The sequence below is a fragment of the Theobroma cacao genome, chromosome 4, assembly GCF_000208745.1.
Source record: "Theobroma cacao cultivar B97-61/B2 chromosome 4, Criollo_cocoa_genome_V2, whole genome shotgun sequence".
NCBI classification, from domain to species: Eukaryota; Viridiplantae; Streptophyta; class Magnoliopsida; order Malvales; family Malvaceae; genus Theobroma; species Theobroma cacao.
The window spans coordinates 13,986,417-14,003,047 of NC_030853.1; the positions used below are offsets into that span (position 1 = coordinate 13,986,417).

At 33.1% G+C, this 16,631-nt stretch overlaps 1 long non-coding RNA gene across 1 annotated transcript; it reads right to left on the reverse strand.

Moving 5' to 3' along the window:
- LOC108661738 lies at positions 5,121-8,414 on the reverse strand. The gene is made up of 3 exons (XR_001927515.1): positions 8,321-8,414; positions 8,117-8,240; positions 5,121-5,258 (listed from the first exon to the last, which is right to left on the reverse strand). It is a non-coding gene; the product is annotated as an uncharacterized LOC108661738 (long non-coding RNA).

A 16,631-nucleotide genomic window follows, 5' to 3' on the forward strand; every position in this document is an offset into this window, starting at 1 on the left:
GTTCACCCTCACGTGGTGGTTTGGAGTGAAGTGAACTCTAAAGTGTTAACCTCAGGAGTTATCCATCCACGCCTCTCATACTGAGGTATGAATATAATAGGGTTATCGTGCCCCTTCTAATAGGCTGGTCCAAGGAACCCGTCCACTGCAGCGACTAATCAATAACCCACCAATTCAATAAAATTTAACAGCATGACATGGAAATTGTCACGACCCGGAACTCCCATCGAGCCCATGACAACAGCCGCGCCGTCTCGATCGACATTCATTACCGGGAATGTCAATCGGAACCCCGCAAGGTTTTAATATCAGCTTCTCATTTCCCCTGTGGGTAACTGTTGCCAAATACCACATTCTAAAAGATTTTAAACCGTTTCCAACTTAAACAAATAAAATAATAATTTTTGTCTCACAGGGGTATTTTGGTCATTTATCCCAAAAATCTCAAAATCAGTTAAAAATATAGTATGTAAGTGGAAAACACATATTTCATAATCAAAAATAATTTTGATGTCTAAAACATTCGTTTAAAATGTAATTATGACTGTTAGAATAAAATAAAAGTATTAAATAAAATATTCAATTTTCACATAAAACAATATTTTAAGAACATTGCATAAATAATTTTTACAGCATAAAAGCAAAATAAATTCCTACATATCATAATACAGATAACCAAAGTATAGAATTTAATTTACAGTGACACGTGGGTCCACTAATGACCAAAAGTATCAAAAGAAATGAACCTACAGTTTTTGGATGTGGCAAGTTCAACTGTAATCCTCGCCGATATCAGTTATCTACAATCTATTCTGAGCCTGAAATGGGTGGAAAGGAGGGTGGTGAGATTATAAAATCCCAGTGAGTAAACAAACATCACTCAAAATATCTAAAGTTGAGTAAAAGGAGACTATTAAAACATTTCATCAAACTGTAATTTATCATCTTTCAACTTATTTCAACCAAATGAAATCAATTTATTTAAAGCAAGTAATCAGTATGGCTTATGAATTTCTTAAAAAACTTGGCTCATGCCAAAAATTATTATCATACTCAATTATCTGGGATACCTTAGCCGAGGGCTATCCCAACTGAGTCCGCCAAGGCTATTAGAAAGTCATGTTTTATTTTGAAAACATAGTCATTCCTTGGCGTTGGTCGAGTTCCCCTTCACGTGGTGGTTTGGCGTGGAGTGAACTATAAAAGTTATACCTCAGGAGTTATCCTACTCGCCTCTCCAACTGAGGTAAAAATATAACAGGATTCCGTGCCCCTCTAATAGGCTAGTCCACAGAACCCAGCCCACTGCAGCAGGTCAAACCCACCATACAATAAAATTTTGACAGCATGACAGGGCTAATACTAGCCAGCCTGCAAAGGTAAAATAAAGCAATTCATACAATTCATAAAAAACACAGCCTAGCCAGTCATGCCAATACAATAACATAAGCCATTAATTCAATTTTAAATTTACTACATATCAGTGGTCTCCAATTACTTTATTTTCAAAATCGTTATTTCGTTTCAAGACAATTTATAAAATATTTTCATTTAAACTCATTTTGTTTACAAAACATAAAAATTTACCATTTGAACTCATTTTCATAAAATTCACCAAAACCGAATAAAAACATACTTTAGATAATTAAAATGATGGTAAGGTTACTCACCGTGTCTAGAGTGGGGATTTTCGAAATACTCAGACTACTGGTCCTCGGGTGCAATTCCCTTGCCTTTATCGGAGGACTCACCACCTTGACACAGTACAAAATCGAGAAATTCACCACATTGGTACTAAATTGAAATTAAACTAATTTAGACTACTAATGCTTGATATGGAATGCAAAAATGTCTAAATTTTTGCCTAAATGCGGTGTTAGCCTATTTCGGTCTTTTACCCGATAAATCGATATACGCGTCCGTTTAAACTCCAAATTAATTTTTTTCAGTTTCTATACCTCAATTGCACCCAAATTGACTTAATGTCCCTCAGTGTGGTGCAAATTATCAGTCCCGATAACAAATTACGAAAATACCCCTAGTGGGTAAAAATTTCTTATTTTTGCTCCGAAAATTTCCATTATTTTTCTAGGCTCATAATTCATCATTATTCATCATAATTCCTCAAATAAACATCAAGATCAGTAGCCAATATTCCCCTAGAAAATTTGGCATAATGGGTTTCAATGGGAGAAAATTACATCTCTAGCTTATTTTTGCTATATTTCAATATAACCTAACTAAAATCACTTAATTCAACTAAAATCAACCAAAACTCAAGCTCAAAACTCATCCATGAATATTTGGCCAGCATGGGTGTCCATACCCATTTTCTAATTTTGCATGGAAATGAGAAAAAATGCATGGGTAGTGAAAATCACAAGAAAAATCAATGAAATTTACCTTTTTAATGTTTGATTTCTTGATTTCTCTTGATTTTCCCCAAAATTTTCAGCTAGGGCTCTTATTTCTTTTCCCCCTTTTCTCTCCTGGTTTGGACGGCTTGAAGAAGATGAAAATTCTGGAAATTTTGACCTTTTTAAAGGCTAAAATAATATAATATTATTTTATTTATTTTTTTTGTTTTATTAATTCCTTAAATTCTAGCCATCCATTTGTTTCCAAATTTTCACCATACACTTGTCCCACATATCCATAGCTTAGATAAAATTCTCAGACGTATCCAAAGTCTTGGTGGAGTAATTTTTTTGAAATTTACACTTTTGCCCTCGTAAAAGTCAAAAATTACATTTTTACCCCAATAACTGAAAAATTGCCCATAGACATATTTTTCATCCCTTATACTCATACCATTCTCCAATTTGTCAAATTTGATCTAAATTCTCTCAAAATCTAAAATTTTGTTTGCGAGTGGCAAAATTACGATTTTGCCCATACACTCTAGAAATCACCAGAATTAAACTTTTTCACTGCCAAACCCTCAAATTATACTCCAATAAGTCAAATGGGGCCAAAAAAATCTTTTCTAAAAGTTCCCATTGTGTCCCTAGGTGGCAAATGACCATTTTACCCCTGAACAGTGAAAATTCTGGTTTGACTCCAAATTGATCCTCGAACTCCAAATCACCATATTAAACCATTCTAGGACTTTAATATTCTTAATTTCATTTTAAATTCTCTATTTAATCTAGTTCGAGGCTAAAATTAACTTAATTGTACCATTTGGTACATTGTTGTCTTTTAACGACTTTTCTTTCGGGGCTTTCCAAGTATGCAAGCATATTGTCAATCATATGAATGACATGGCAAGTATTTTATAAGATCGGGCTTGACAGCAATTTTATCATTATCCAGCCTATCAAGGCAAACAACAGTTTATACATTTTCAACACAAATACCAATTCAGCCATTCATGTAAATATTGTCATAAGTCATTCGATTCAAACCATGAATTTACAACACATGAAAACAGTCTCCAATTACTCTATTTTCAAACCATCAATTCATTTCAAGACAATTTTATAAAATTATTTCATTAAATCACATTTTAATTACAAAACACAAATATTTACCATTAAACTCATTTTCCATAAAATCACAAAATCGGATAAAAACCACTTTAGATAATTAAGATGATAGTAAGGTTACTCACTATTTCGGGAGTCGAATTTTGAGTACTCTGATTCTTGATCCTCGGGTACTATCTCTTTACTTTTGCCAGAATGCTCACCACCTAGACATAATGCACTATAAGCCATTTACTACATTTGTGCTAAATTGTTATAAAACCGATTCAGGCTCTATACTAATGCATGAAATGGAATGCAAATTGTTCGGATTATCGTCTAAACACGGTGTTCTACACAAATTCAATTGTGTACATAAATAAAACGGTATTTGCCTAATTCGATCTATCACCCGATTAATTGGCCAATACATCCAATTCAACTCCAAATAATTCCATTTTTCCTACCAATACTCCAAATCATCAAACACAAATTAAATAACTTCAAATATGGCAAAATCATCCTTACATTTTCTCTTGGAAAATTTGGCCATGGTGGGTGCATCAACACTATAATTTTTCAAGTTTGATTCTCACACCATAAATCACTAATTCCTAACCAAATCACTTGAAATAAAATCAAAATCATCATCAATACTCTACAAGGAAGATTCGGCCAATGGAGGTTCTTGAGGGGTATACGGTTTTTCATGCTAAACATTACCATATTGTAGGGATGGCATAATAAACATATTGTAGAGCCGGGCTTGACAAAATCAAAGATAAGCATGTTAATACTTGACTGTAAACTCTTCAAATGAAAGATGATGAATATATTAAAGAGATGTTTGAAAAGTTCACCAAAATTATAAGAGGACTTAAAGCTTTAAGCAAAGAATTTCCAAATGCACAGTTGGTAAAAAAAATTCTTCCTTACCTACCAAAGTTTTGGAGACCAAAGGTTACTGCCATAGAAGAAGCCAAAGATCTGAATGTATTTAAGTTAGATGAGCTTTTAGGTTTTTTGCTCACTTATGGGATGACTCTTAGGCATAAGAAAGAAAAAGATTAAGCAATTAGATAAGAAGCAATGGAGAAGAGCATTGCTCTTAAGGTAGTTGAGGAAGAAAATGAAAAGAATATTGAATTTGATGATGTGAAAATAGGGATGATGAAGAGCTAGCACTATTGACTAAAAGATTTAATAGATTTTTAAGGAACAAACAAGAAAGCATAAGATTTTTCGAGAGAGAAAAACCAAGAAGAAATCTAAGAAGAGACACATCAAAAGATGATTATGAAAATGATCACGTCGTTTGTTACGAATGCAAGAAATCTAGTCATATTAGATATGAATGTCCAAATATTGAGAAGAACAGTCCAAAGTACTTGTAACAACCATTCCTCGATGGTTACTGACGTTCGAGACTTGCAAATGAGCTTGCCAAATCCTAAACCAGCCTTAATTGAGATTCTAGATAATTAGAATTAACTGGTAACATCAGTACTATCATTTACTTAAACCTAAAAACCGATTGCAATTAAAATATAGCAACTAGTTACAATATCCTTGCTTGTCCCAACTTCACACTTAACATCCAATACATAACCTTAAAGTTTTTAACAAACTACACATCTGAAAGATTAATGATAATTTTATACAATCTAGTAGCTTTATGTTACACAACACCTAGGTAGTGGAGCGACTCAAGGTAAAAGTCTAAAAGATGCCATTACCTACGTTGCAGCAAGTCTCGATGTGTTGCATGATGCACTTGAGTTGATTACTTACCTGCAAAAGTAAATAAAGGGCTGAGTCTCACAAACTTAGTGATCATTAACCACGTGAGTAGGGTGTAGATGGGAAACAAGTATAAAGTAGAGAAGTTTGAACATTACAAACATATGAATATGTGTAAACAACTTAAAATCAAATGCAGTATTTGTTCCTTACATGTAAACCCATAAGTGGTGATGCAAAATGATCATCTCAAGTAACATATTAAAACTAGTATAAGTAAAAGACTTTTGCCGTCGAAATCATTTAACATCTTTACCCAAATCAAATCAGTATAACCACGCACGCTCCCGAGAAATCAAATATTATCAAAGCTTATACACAAATTCGTAAATCGCCTCATACGCGAAGAGTTAAATCCAACATCATAGTATAAATAGGAGAGCTGCAAAAAATCTTATAGTTTTCACCATGCAAAAGAATACATATAGAGAACCCAAAAAGATATCACTCTCGAGTAGGTAATAGAAATAAGAACTCATGTACCCACTTCCATGTAATAACATCGAACAGCTCTGTTGGTCCCGATAATATGTGCTAGAGGGGGGGTGAATAGCATAATTCGGCCCTTAACAATATTGGAAACTAATTTTCAGAACTTAAGAAAATAAAAATAGAGTATAAGATGCACAACAATTTAGAGTGGTTCGGTCTAAAACCTACACCCACTACCTTGATTATTTAACCAAGAATTTTCCCAACAAATCCATTATGAACTGGTGAAATTCACAAGCTTTCACCAAGCTTTACAATGGCTTTTACCAGGTTTAGCCAAAACCTTTCACAATTGTTTTTACCGAGATCAACTAAAACCCAAAGTGGTTTTTCAAAGGCTCAACCATAACCTTTCACAATGGTTTTTCACGGGCTCAACCAAAACCCAAAGTGGTTTTTCAAAGGCTCAACCATAACCTACAACAATGGTTTTTCACAAGATCAACCAAAACCCAATAACTAACTTTTCAAGGCTAAGTCAGAACCTATACACTCAATCAAGCAATCTTAGCTTGAAACAAACACTTAGAGTGACTCCCTCACTCTAAGAATATAAAGAGAAGTAAAAGAAATTGCCTATGATCACAAGTTGATCTAAATGGTATAAGGTTGAGTGTAAAGTACAAATACAAGAGATGGGCGTTTAAGTGCAGCAAGGTGTAAAGAAGATTTTCTGGTTTTTTTAGCTCTATATGGCTCAAATCTCCTCCAAAACTTCTAAGAACTTGTTTCCAATTGTTGGAAGACCTTTTTGTACTTGAAGATGTAACTCTGATGGCAGTTTGACAGTTTATGGCCGTTGGAAACAGTTGAGGATGAGTCCTAACTGTTAATCTGTCTTGTAGTACTCTGGTTCAAATTGCAGACAGAGAGCTCTTAGTCGACTGACTTGGTTGACTAAGTTAATTCTGTTTCTGGTTTGCAGATCTTGGTAGAGAGCACTTAGTCGACTAGCTTGATCGACTAAGTTGGTTCTGTTTCTCAAACTTTTCAGCCCGCCATTTCTCTAATTTTGAATCTTGGTCAACCAACGTTCTTCCTTGTTTCACCAATAAGCTTCCTCCTTGTTAGACACTTGCTTCTTGTTATTTTTATCCCTCTTTCTCTTTTGATATACTCTTTGAGGAGTTAAATGATTAATTTCATATATTAATTTTCTTGCACACTCAAGTAAAGATATTAGACACAAATGAATGGGAATGTTTTATTATTATCAAAAACTAATGGAGCCAATAAGCTTCACTCCACTGGATCCCACAGCCATGGTAGTCTCAATGATGTTGGCTGACATCGGAGAAATCAAGCGATCACAACTGCAAATATCATTTATAGCCTATCCACATATCACAACTTGTGGCCTTGCCACGTATAATCACAGACCATGGCTCTAGCCACGTGTAACAGCCTGTCGACAAACCAAAAGTTATCTAGTTAGAGCTCACTTGTGCACAAGGGTCACACTCTCCCGATGTGACATTCGACCTATTCTCAAATCTCCCGGTTTAGTAAAACAACTTAAAAGCCAATTGGGTTCTCAAAAGATCATTTCAAATCATTTTCAAAATACCAATCATGGTAACATACTAAAACCCTCTTTTGTAAAACTTTGCAAGGTAAAACCCTTTGCATGAGGTTTAGATGTCAAATCAGCATGGTGAATATGAAATTCATTCATGAATGCACATTACACAATCAATAAGGCACATTTTGACATAAATCGTATTGAAAAGCTTGTTTTCTAGTTTTAAAATCTTTTACGTATATAACTTATATGTGTATAAGGTCAAAACAACTTCAAATACTTTGGCATTCACAATTTCCTAGGTTATCTACCAGCTCATTCTATCCACAAATTGCATTTAAAGTAAATCAACACATCTATTAATTGTATAGCAATATATCTATATATATAGTATGGAAATTTGGAAATCGACACCCTCTACTCACCTTACAATAGTAGGATACTACATTGCTATTGACTCGGATGCGTATCTAGCTAATTCTACTTGCCAGTCACCCGTTACCTCATCTAGCATGCCACCACGGCAATTTTCATTACTTAAGCTTCCTAGCAACAATTCAGATTCAGTATCTTTAATTCCACACATATACGGACAGCACTTCAATCAAAAAATCCTTAACCTTATTTCATAGTTAATCTCATGCTCACACACAATCATATATGGCAGCAATTTTACCAAAGAAGTCTTAAATCTTTGCATGCATAATCCTTATCTTTTACTTTCTTTAAACATTACATTTTCACAACATCAAATCTCACAACCAATATAGGCATTCTTCCTAACCCATAATCATATTACATAAACAATCAAGGATAAGGCCATAATTTATCTTACCTTTCCTCAATAATTTATCTTGATCTAAACCAAGAAATCTCAAGCTCTTTGGTAGTGTAATTTCACATTCTTTATGAATCACCAACATGCATGCTTTCCTTGGCATCCACACGGTATTCTTTTGCTACCACAAATATTTTCACACATTAAAATTGGTTCAAAAAGCATGCATTCAATCAAACTAACAATTTTTACCTTCTTTACCTTGAAATCTTTAAGCCAAACTACTAGACTCTTTTAAATTTCAACAATGGCGTGTGGGTGGGAGGAAAAACCTCTCGATTTTTTTTAACTTCTCCAAGCCGAACCTTCCTTCCTTTCTCTCTCTTTTTTTTTTCTTTCTTCTCCTTTCTCTTTTCTTCTTCCTTTCTTCTCCTTTCTCTTTTCTTCTTGGTTATGGGCGGACTTCTCAAGGCCAAAGCCTTGAAAATGGCTTCACTTTTTCATCTTTGCCCACATATGGGCAGATTGCCCAAAGCCACATTCTTTTCAATTATTTTCTTTTCTTTTTTCTTTACTTTTCTTGCATAGGCGGATTGCCCAAAGTTTGATGACTTTTTTGTATTTTTTCTTTTATTTTATGTGATAAAATTGCAAGGCAAAAGGCTTAGCAACCTTTCCACCTACCACCTTGACTTTCCATTCTTTTTTTTCATTTTTTTATTCCATGCACCACTTTTATCTCATGTTTTATTTAGTCACTCATTGTCCCATTCAAGTCACATGCAACTCACTTTCTTCTTTCTTCATTAGACCACCATTACACCAATCACATTACATGCAAATAAATTTTAGTCTTATTCTTTCTTTTACTTCACATGGTCGGGGTCCCACATATCCCCCACTAACTTTTTCTTTTTGCACACCATAGTTTGCATGTAATAGTAACTTCCACATGTATATCTCATATTCCTCATATTCTAGCCTTCTTTAGTTAGGAAATTCCCATTTTCAACTTCAAATATTGAAATTGCAAATGAGTCTTCAAACTTTTCCTTATTTACCATGTGACCTTCATCCTTTACAATTGGGTCCTTCCAACATTTCTTAAATTCCAATTCCTTTTATCTTTCCTCCTTTACATGTGTACAATCAAAATATCAAAGTTACACTTCACCAAGGTGCCACCAAAATATTTAAATATTTACTTACCCACTCTAGCTCTATTTAATAAAGACATATTGGTCCCACTATCGTCATTTTTTTTCAAAATTCTTTCTTATTTCTTCTCCCCCACTTAGATTAGTCATATAATCCTCTTTCATGACCAATTTCGACAACAGATAAAATATTAATATTTTATTATTATTTTATTAATAAAATATTATTTTATTCTAAAATTTTCTTTTAGCCTTCTAGGGCTCCAAAACATCTTACTTTGCCCCGATTTACTTTCGAATCACCTTTTAACTCGTTAATTCATCCTCGATAAAAATATTATTATTTAATTACTATTTTATTACGTGTGAAATATTTTATTCCAAAATACTCATTTCACTTCTCACTGCTCTTTGGCAATTAAATTTACATGAATGGACCCTTCGTCTTATTGATGAGGTCATATTGGCTTCTATACGAGGGTACTGGGTGTTACAGTAATTCAAAAGAAAAGCCTTGGTTGCAACATGGAGTGACAGTGGTGCATCACAAATGAAAGGGAAAAAAGACAGACAAATTCTATTATATGGCAATTGATGATCCCATGGATGAATATCTTATGAATTATAATATGCAAATGGACAACTCACAATATCTTGATACTGAATGTCAAAGTCAAACAATGATTATCAAAAAAGAAATTGTGGATGAGGAAGGAACATGAAAAACCTCGTTTCTAAGAATGACCACCATAACAAAAGTGAAGAACCAGGATAAATCATTTCCATGGAAATAAACTCCACCCCTAACAAAGGAAAATCAATAGTAGAGTGTCCAAAGTTCAATGGTGAAGATTATCAACATTGGAATGATCATATAAAATAGTTTCTCTAAGCAATGATCATGAAGTCTACATAATAATTAAAGATGGCTCATGCAAGTTTAACAGAGAATTAAGTGAATGGATGGAAATCACTTAGACATGGCGAAACTCAATGCCAAAGCCATGCACTTTTTCTTTTCTGCACTTGGAAGCAAAGAATACAAAAAGTACCTTCATGCAATAGTGCGAAAGAAGTAGGGGAAAGATTGGAAGAAATATATAGAGAAGAAGAGCTGGAAAAAAATAATGGTCCAATCAGTGACGATGAATTAAGTAAGTTTCAATCCTCACAATAAAGTGAAGAAGTAAGCTATTCGTTCCTGAATCTGGAAGGAAAAGTAGAATATCTATCTAATGGTATGTTTAAATACACTTTTGTAGAATTTGAGGAGGTTTTTGATGAATTAATTCATAGGTATGAGAGAATAAATTTACAAAATGAAGAAAAGATTTCAAATCTTAATGTTACAAATGAATTTTTCAAAAATGCAAAACTTGAATTAGAAAAAAAGAAAAAGAAATTGAAAATGGATTTCAGATTATGTGAAATGAATCTCAATGATGTAGGAAATGAAAATGAACAGCTAAGAAATGCTCTTAAAAATTATAAAAGAAAATTGATTGAATAAATAAATTCTTATTCTAAATTTTTTTTGTGACTAAAGAAAGAATCCAAAGAAATTTGAATGCCAAAAATCAAGTGAAAATCTATGTTGCAGATAAGTCAAAACTACAAGAAGGAAAACCAAAATGTCAAGTGAAAGAATCGATATTTTTGTTTTGAAGAATTGATTTTTCAAAAACAGAATGCTTTTCAAAGAACTCAAGACTCCTTATAAGGTTTGAAACAGGTATGAGAATCAAGGTATGAACAATAATGAAATATGAATAATATTATCCTATTTATCTTGAATGTCTTTTCAGGACATGAAACGCATGCATTCAATATGAGAAGTCATCTAACTTTTTCTCAACCCTAGGCATAAAGGCAAAGTATTTAAGTCTAAATTTAGTATTTTAATGACTATCATTGAGAATGTAAGAGATTAAGAACTCAATAGTCAAATGAAATAAATGTACAAGTCAAAGTGACAGAATCCACTTAAGGAATGTTAAAACTTCAGAGAAAGAAGACAAAAGGCCAAATAGCTCTTCTTATAAGATTAAAAGAAATATATATATATATATATGTGTGTGTGTGTGTGTGTGTATATATATATTATTAGTATGTTCATCTTCCGTAACTTTATTGCAAATCTACTATGGAACTCTCTCAATTCTCTTCACCACAACTTGTTTATCAAAAGAATCAATAGTCATGACAACAAGGCATGAAAATTCTACCGGAGACCAAAAAGGAGAATCACCATTAAGGTCTCATCACAGTTTTAGGAAGAACTTCAACAAGTGTTTGTGTTTGTTTTTATATCTTCAAGTGATTCTTGGCCAGCCAATTGACTTTGATTACTTGAGCACACTAGAATTTCCATATATAAAGAACCTCAAAGAACAATGTCGATTGACAGTTTTAGAAATGAATAGACCTTATTATGGGAATTTAGTGAAGTTTTCTACTCAAATGCTGACACTACATTCACTAACCATAAAGGAAAGGCATATACTTCTAGGGTTATGTTCACTACATAAATCATGGGAAGAGAAATAGGTATTTCTACACCAATAGTTAATCATGTCTTAGAAATTCCTAACTTTGGAATAAACCTAGAAAGTCTACGTTGTGGACTCAATGAGCATGACATAGAGAATGAGTTCTTTATTTTCCCTCTTCCAACACCATTATAGCTTTTCACTATAAACTATCTAAGCTTTCATGATAGAATTTACACTTAATTTTGTGTTAGTTTTCAAGACCAAGTGGGAGAGAATATTCATATCTGAAGAGTGAAGATATGTTCTTCATGCATCACATCAGACACAACAAGCAAGTCAACTTGGGTCATTTTATTTTTAGAGATATAATGGTAGGAATTGAAAGAAAGAATAAAAGATTAATTCATGGATTGGTGGTTAGTCAATTGATAGATGCACTTGAGGTTGACACTAGTGCAGATTTGATGATTAGATGTCAAAGTTAGAAGACCATTAAAGAAGTGATAAAGGAGTTTGAATATTACTTGGTTGAAGGGAAATGGTATCCTAAGAATATGACACGTGCACAAGTTCTTGAACAAAAAGAAACAAAAACAAATGACAGCAGGAAATTCATTAACATTGAAAATCCTCTTTCCCAAAACACCATGAACTCTTTGATTGTAGAAATGGACAACTACTTTGACAATTAAATCAAAAAGTTGCTGCATAAACAAAAGGAGCATAAAAATAAGATAAGTCAACTTAAGAAGAAGTTTGATCTAAATTGTTGATCCTCAAGTCAATCCACTAGAGACAGATATTAAATATGGAACACATTTTCTTTTTGTAATTTTTAGAACATTTTCTATATTTTCATTTGCATACATTCATTCATATGCATCCTGATATCCATAGCGCATGAGATATGCTTCCTAATATTGGTTGACACTTTTGACTAACCATATGCAAGCAATTGTTTATGGATTTTTTTTAAGTTTTGGTACTAATGATGATATGTTGTCTTTATGAGTTTTATATTCTAATACTCTATTTTTTGGTCCTTTTTTATATAATAAAAAAGGGAAGAATATTATTTGTAAATTTGCAAAGCTTAACTTTTCATTATGGCTGGATTTCTCAAAATGATTTCGAAAGTGCTTTCCAACTCAAATATAAATCTTTTTGAAACTGCACAAATTCAAGAGGAGCTTTACTTGAGAAAAATGTTTTGAACTCTTAAGCATAATTTCAAGGGGAGTTTTCTTCAATGAACAAATTTAACTCTTAAATTTGTTATATCAAAAAAGGAGAGATTGTTAGCTTTATTCTTGTTTTGAATGAAAAATTGATTGAAGTTAATGAGCTTAATGAAAAATACTTTTGAATATGAAGAAAATCCTTAAATATGTTATAAAGCTGAACTTAAGAGAAAGATATATTGAAATGCTAAGATTGATTAAACATGCTTTGAAAGTGAATGATTATGCTCTTGAACTTAAAGAAATGTCACTCAATTTTCCTAAAGATTTTTTTCAAATTGAAAGTGTCAACCTAAGAATCAAATTCTCAAAAGAAAAAACTTGATTCTTAAATGAAAAGAAAGCAAAATTTATTTCATTATCATAGGAAGAATCAATTCTGAAGAATGGATAAGTCAATTCTTAAGCAGAGATCAACAATGAAAAATCAATTTTGAGAAAAGAATAAGTTGGTTTTTGGACGACAGAAGCTATAGGATTTGTGAAGAATCGACACCTTAGAGAGAAAGAATCAATTTTGGAGGGACAAAATGCAGAAGCTAGAAAGCAAAAAAGAAAGAATCAATTCCTCATGGAGAAGATATCGGTTCTTAAAGCACTAAAAGCAAGATTCAAAAACTCGGTGACTAAAAAAAAGATGGTACAATTGGATAAAATTGGAGTGCTAAAAATCAAGCTCAAATTGAGGCAGAAGAATCAATTCTCCAAGATTGCAAATGCATCGCCTTTGAACCCAGTTGTAGAAAACATACATCTTAAAATAGAAGAATCGATTTTCCACAAAGAAAAAGCTCTAGACTTTAGGAAGAACTGACATCTCAAAATAGAAGAATTGATTCACTAGAGACAAAAAGTTCCAAACTTTGTGAAGAATCGACAACTCAACAGCAAAGAATCAATTTTACATATGTGACAAAAATGTGCAAGTTGGCTAGAATGTATAAAAAGTGATTCAAATTTCACTGCAACAAGTAAGAAATCACAAAGGCTATAAATACCTACCTTGAGGACATTAAAGCAAAGAACTTGAATTAATATGAATCATCATTAAAGAAGTAAATAGCAAAAAAATAAGAAAAAGAGCTGTGACAAGAAAAAATTTATCTTTGAGTAAGAGTAGAACCTAAAGATCACATTTTTATCCTTTAACTGATAATTTTTGAGCTTAAACCTTCCTTCATATCTTTTGAGAAAGCTTTTACCTTTTTGAACCTAAACTTCTTTATTAGCCTTTTGAGAGGTCTTAAGCTAAAGGCTTTTAAGAATCCACTGTTGAATTGATTATACCTCCAAGCAAAAGGTAAAAGGGTTTTGCCTAATCCTTTAAAAGGTTGTAACTTGTGCAAAGGTTGTACTTGAACTTGAAAATGATAGTGTCTTGGTAGAAGCTACACTTGATCTTATAAAAGGTATGTTGTAAAGGTTGCACCTGATCTTGTTGACAAGGTAAGCTGATAGTGGATTTGAACTCCATGTGCTATCAAAGGAAATGACGTAGGCATTGGAAGGCCAAACCTCCATAAAAATCTTGTTGAGTACTTTTTCTTTTTTTAATCTTTACTTATTCATTTCATATTTTGTTTTGATATTCTATTTTCTCAAATTCCTACTTCATCTTCAAAGCTTTTCAAAATTGGGAAAAGTTTTATTTCACAACCAATTCACCTCTTATTGGTAGTTTTACTTTATGCTTATCTTTTAAACAATTGGTATCAGAGCATGTTATCAAGTTTTGCAAGTTTAACCACCTTTGAGAGATCCTAAACAAAAAGCTTAAAGTAACAGCAATGGCATTCTCAACCTTCATTGGAGAAGGATAATTTGTGACGTGACTTTTTGTGAGACCTTGATCTTTATAGACTCGTAGCTAGAAGTCGACGCGATATCACGAATTAGGGGTCATTTCATCATTTCCTTAGTGAGCCCTTAGAAGTCTGCTTTCAAACATTATTAAGGCCTAAGTAGGCCTAAGACATAAATGAATGATGAAAATAAAGATAAAACGACGAAGGAAATAGAAATAATGATGATTTCCTTGGTAAAAGTAAAATGGTCATTTTTCATTTGGGGTCTAAATTTTTAAGTTTTCATGAACTTGAGTACTTTTAGACTATTATGGACTTTGTTTTAGAGTTAAAGGAGTAAAAAGAGTGCATAAAGGAAAGTAGGAAGACAAGTGGCCTTGTTAAAGGCATTATTGTAAATTGTATGAAAATTAGATAAACTTTAACTATAAATATCTAATCCTCAGCAGCTTTTCTTCAGTTTTCTAGCAGCTTCTCTTCTTCTTCTTCCTCTATCCTCCTCTCCATTCGATGTTTCTTTGTACCTTTCATGGAAGTGTCCTTTGAAACCTTTAAAACTTCCCTAAATTAGCTTTATTTCTCATGTTTTTCTACACCCTTTCATAGGGTTTTTCATGCTCTTCCACTTTTACACCCCAACAGCCTTCAAAAGTCTTTCTTAAGTACATTTACTCACTAGTTGGACGTGTAGAGAGAGAGGGAGTGATTTCCCTTATTAGTTTGGAAGAATTTTGAAAAGAAATTCAATTACAAACCCACCAAGGTGAGTGAACTTGCATTTAAAATATTTTGGGAAATATATTGTATTTGGATGAAGCATGTGAATGATTTTTATTTGATTTTTCCTTAAAGATTATGCATGGGAACAAGCCTTTATTAAAACGTTTTATGTGGTGAGTGTGCAATATGATGAATTCTTGTGCTCCTATAGGATGTTGATATATATATATATATATATATGTTGTGTATCGATAGTTAATATTGTGTAATAAATATAACCGTGTGTGTGTGCGATGTGAGGGATGCACATGCTGGTGATGACGGGTGCGGGAGTGTGGATGATGGTATTGCTTGTGTGCGATGTGGGGATACACAAGGTGGTATTAGCTGTGCATGATGTGGAGGATGCACATGATGATTCCAACTATGTGCACGATGTGGGGGTTGCACATGAGCTGGGTGAGGCGGTGGTGGTATTGGTGTTTATATATATATTTATGCAATAGAAAGTTCATGAATATGGTATATGGTTGTAATGTATGTGAAATGTTGCATGTTGAACCTTGGAAATTGCTAAGTATTTTCAAGTTGATTTTGTCATTGTAGCAGAATGGCCTTTTCTTGATATAATGAGAACTTTCTTCTTGGTGTTCTGTTTCTCGCTGCAGCGAGAATCATTCTTGCTGCAGCGAGAAACTCTAGAGTTGGGAGGCTGGCTGCAACCTTGTAACTCGCTGCAGTGAGATGTCTACAGGTGGTTTCGCTACAGCAAGAAACCTTCTGTCATGCTTGCTACCTTGTTTGGTTTCTGCCATATTTCCACTTCTTTAGCATCATAGTTGATCATGGACTTCCAACATCAAGGAATTAATTAATTAAGTTTGAAATGAGGTGTTTTAGTAAAAAACCCTCGGCTAGCTGATGATTTGAGCCCAAATTTCCCTGCAACAAAAATTCATTCTCGCTGCAACAAGGATCAGTCATTTCGCTTGACTTGCTTGAATGCTACTAAAGTTTTCACTCTTCAAATTCTTTGTTGTGCATGGATCCTTCATCATCAAGTGATTAACCAATTAAGGGTTTAATGAGGGGTTTTAATAAGAACTAAACTAAATTGCATTGTTTTTGAAAATAAGTGCATCATGATTTCTTTAAAC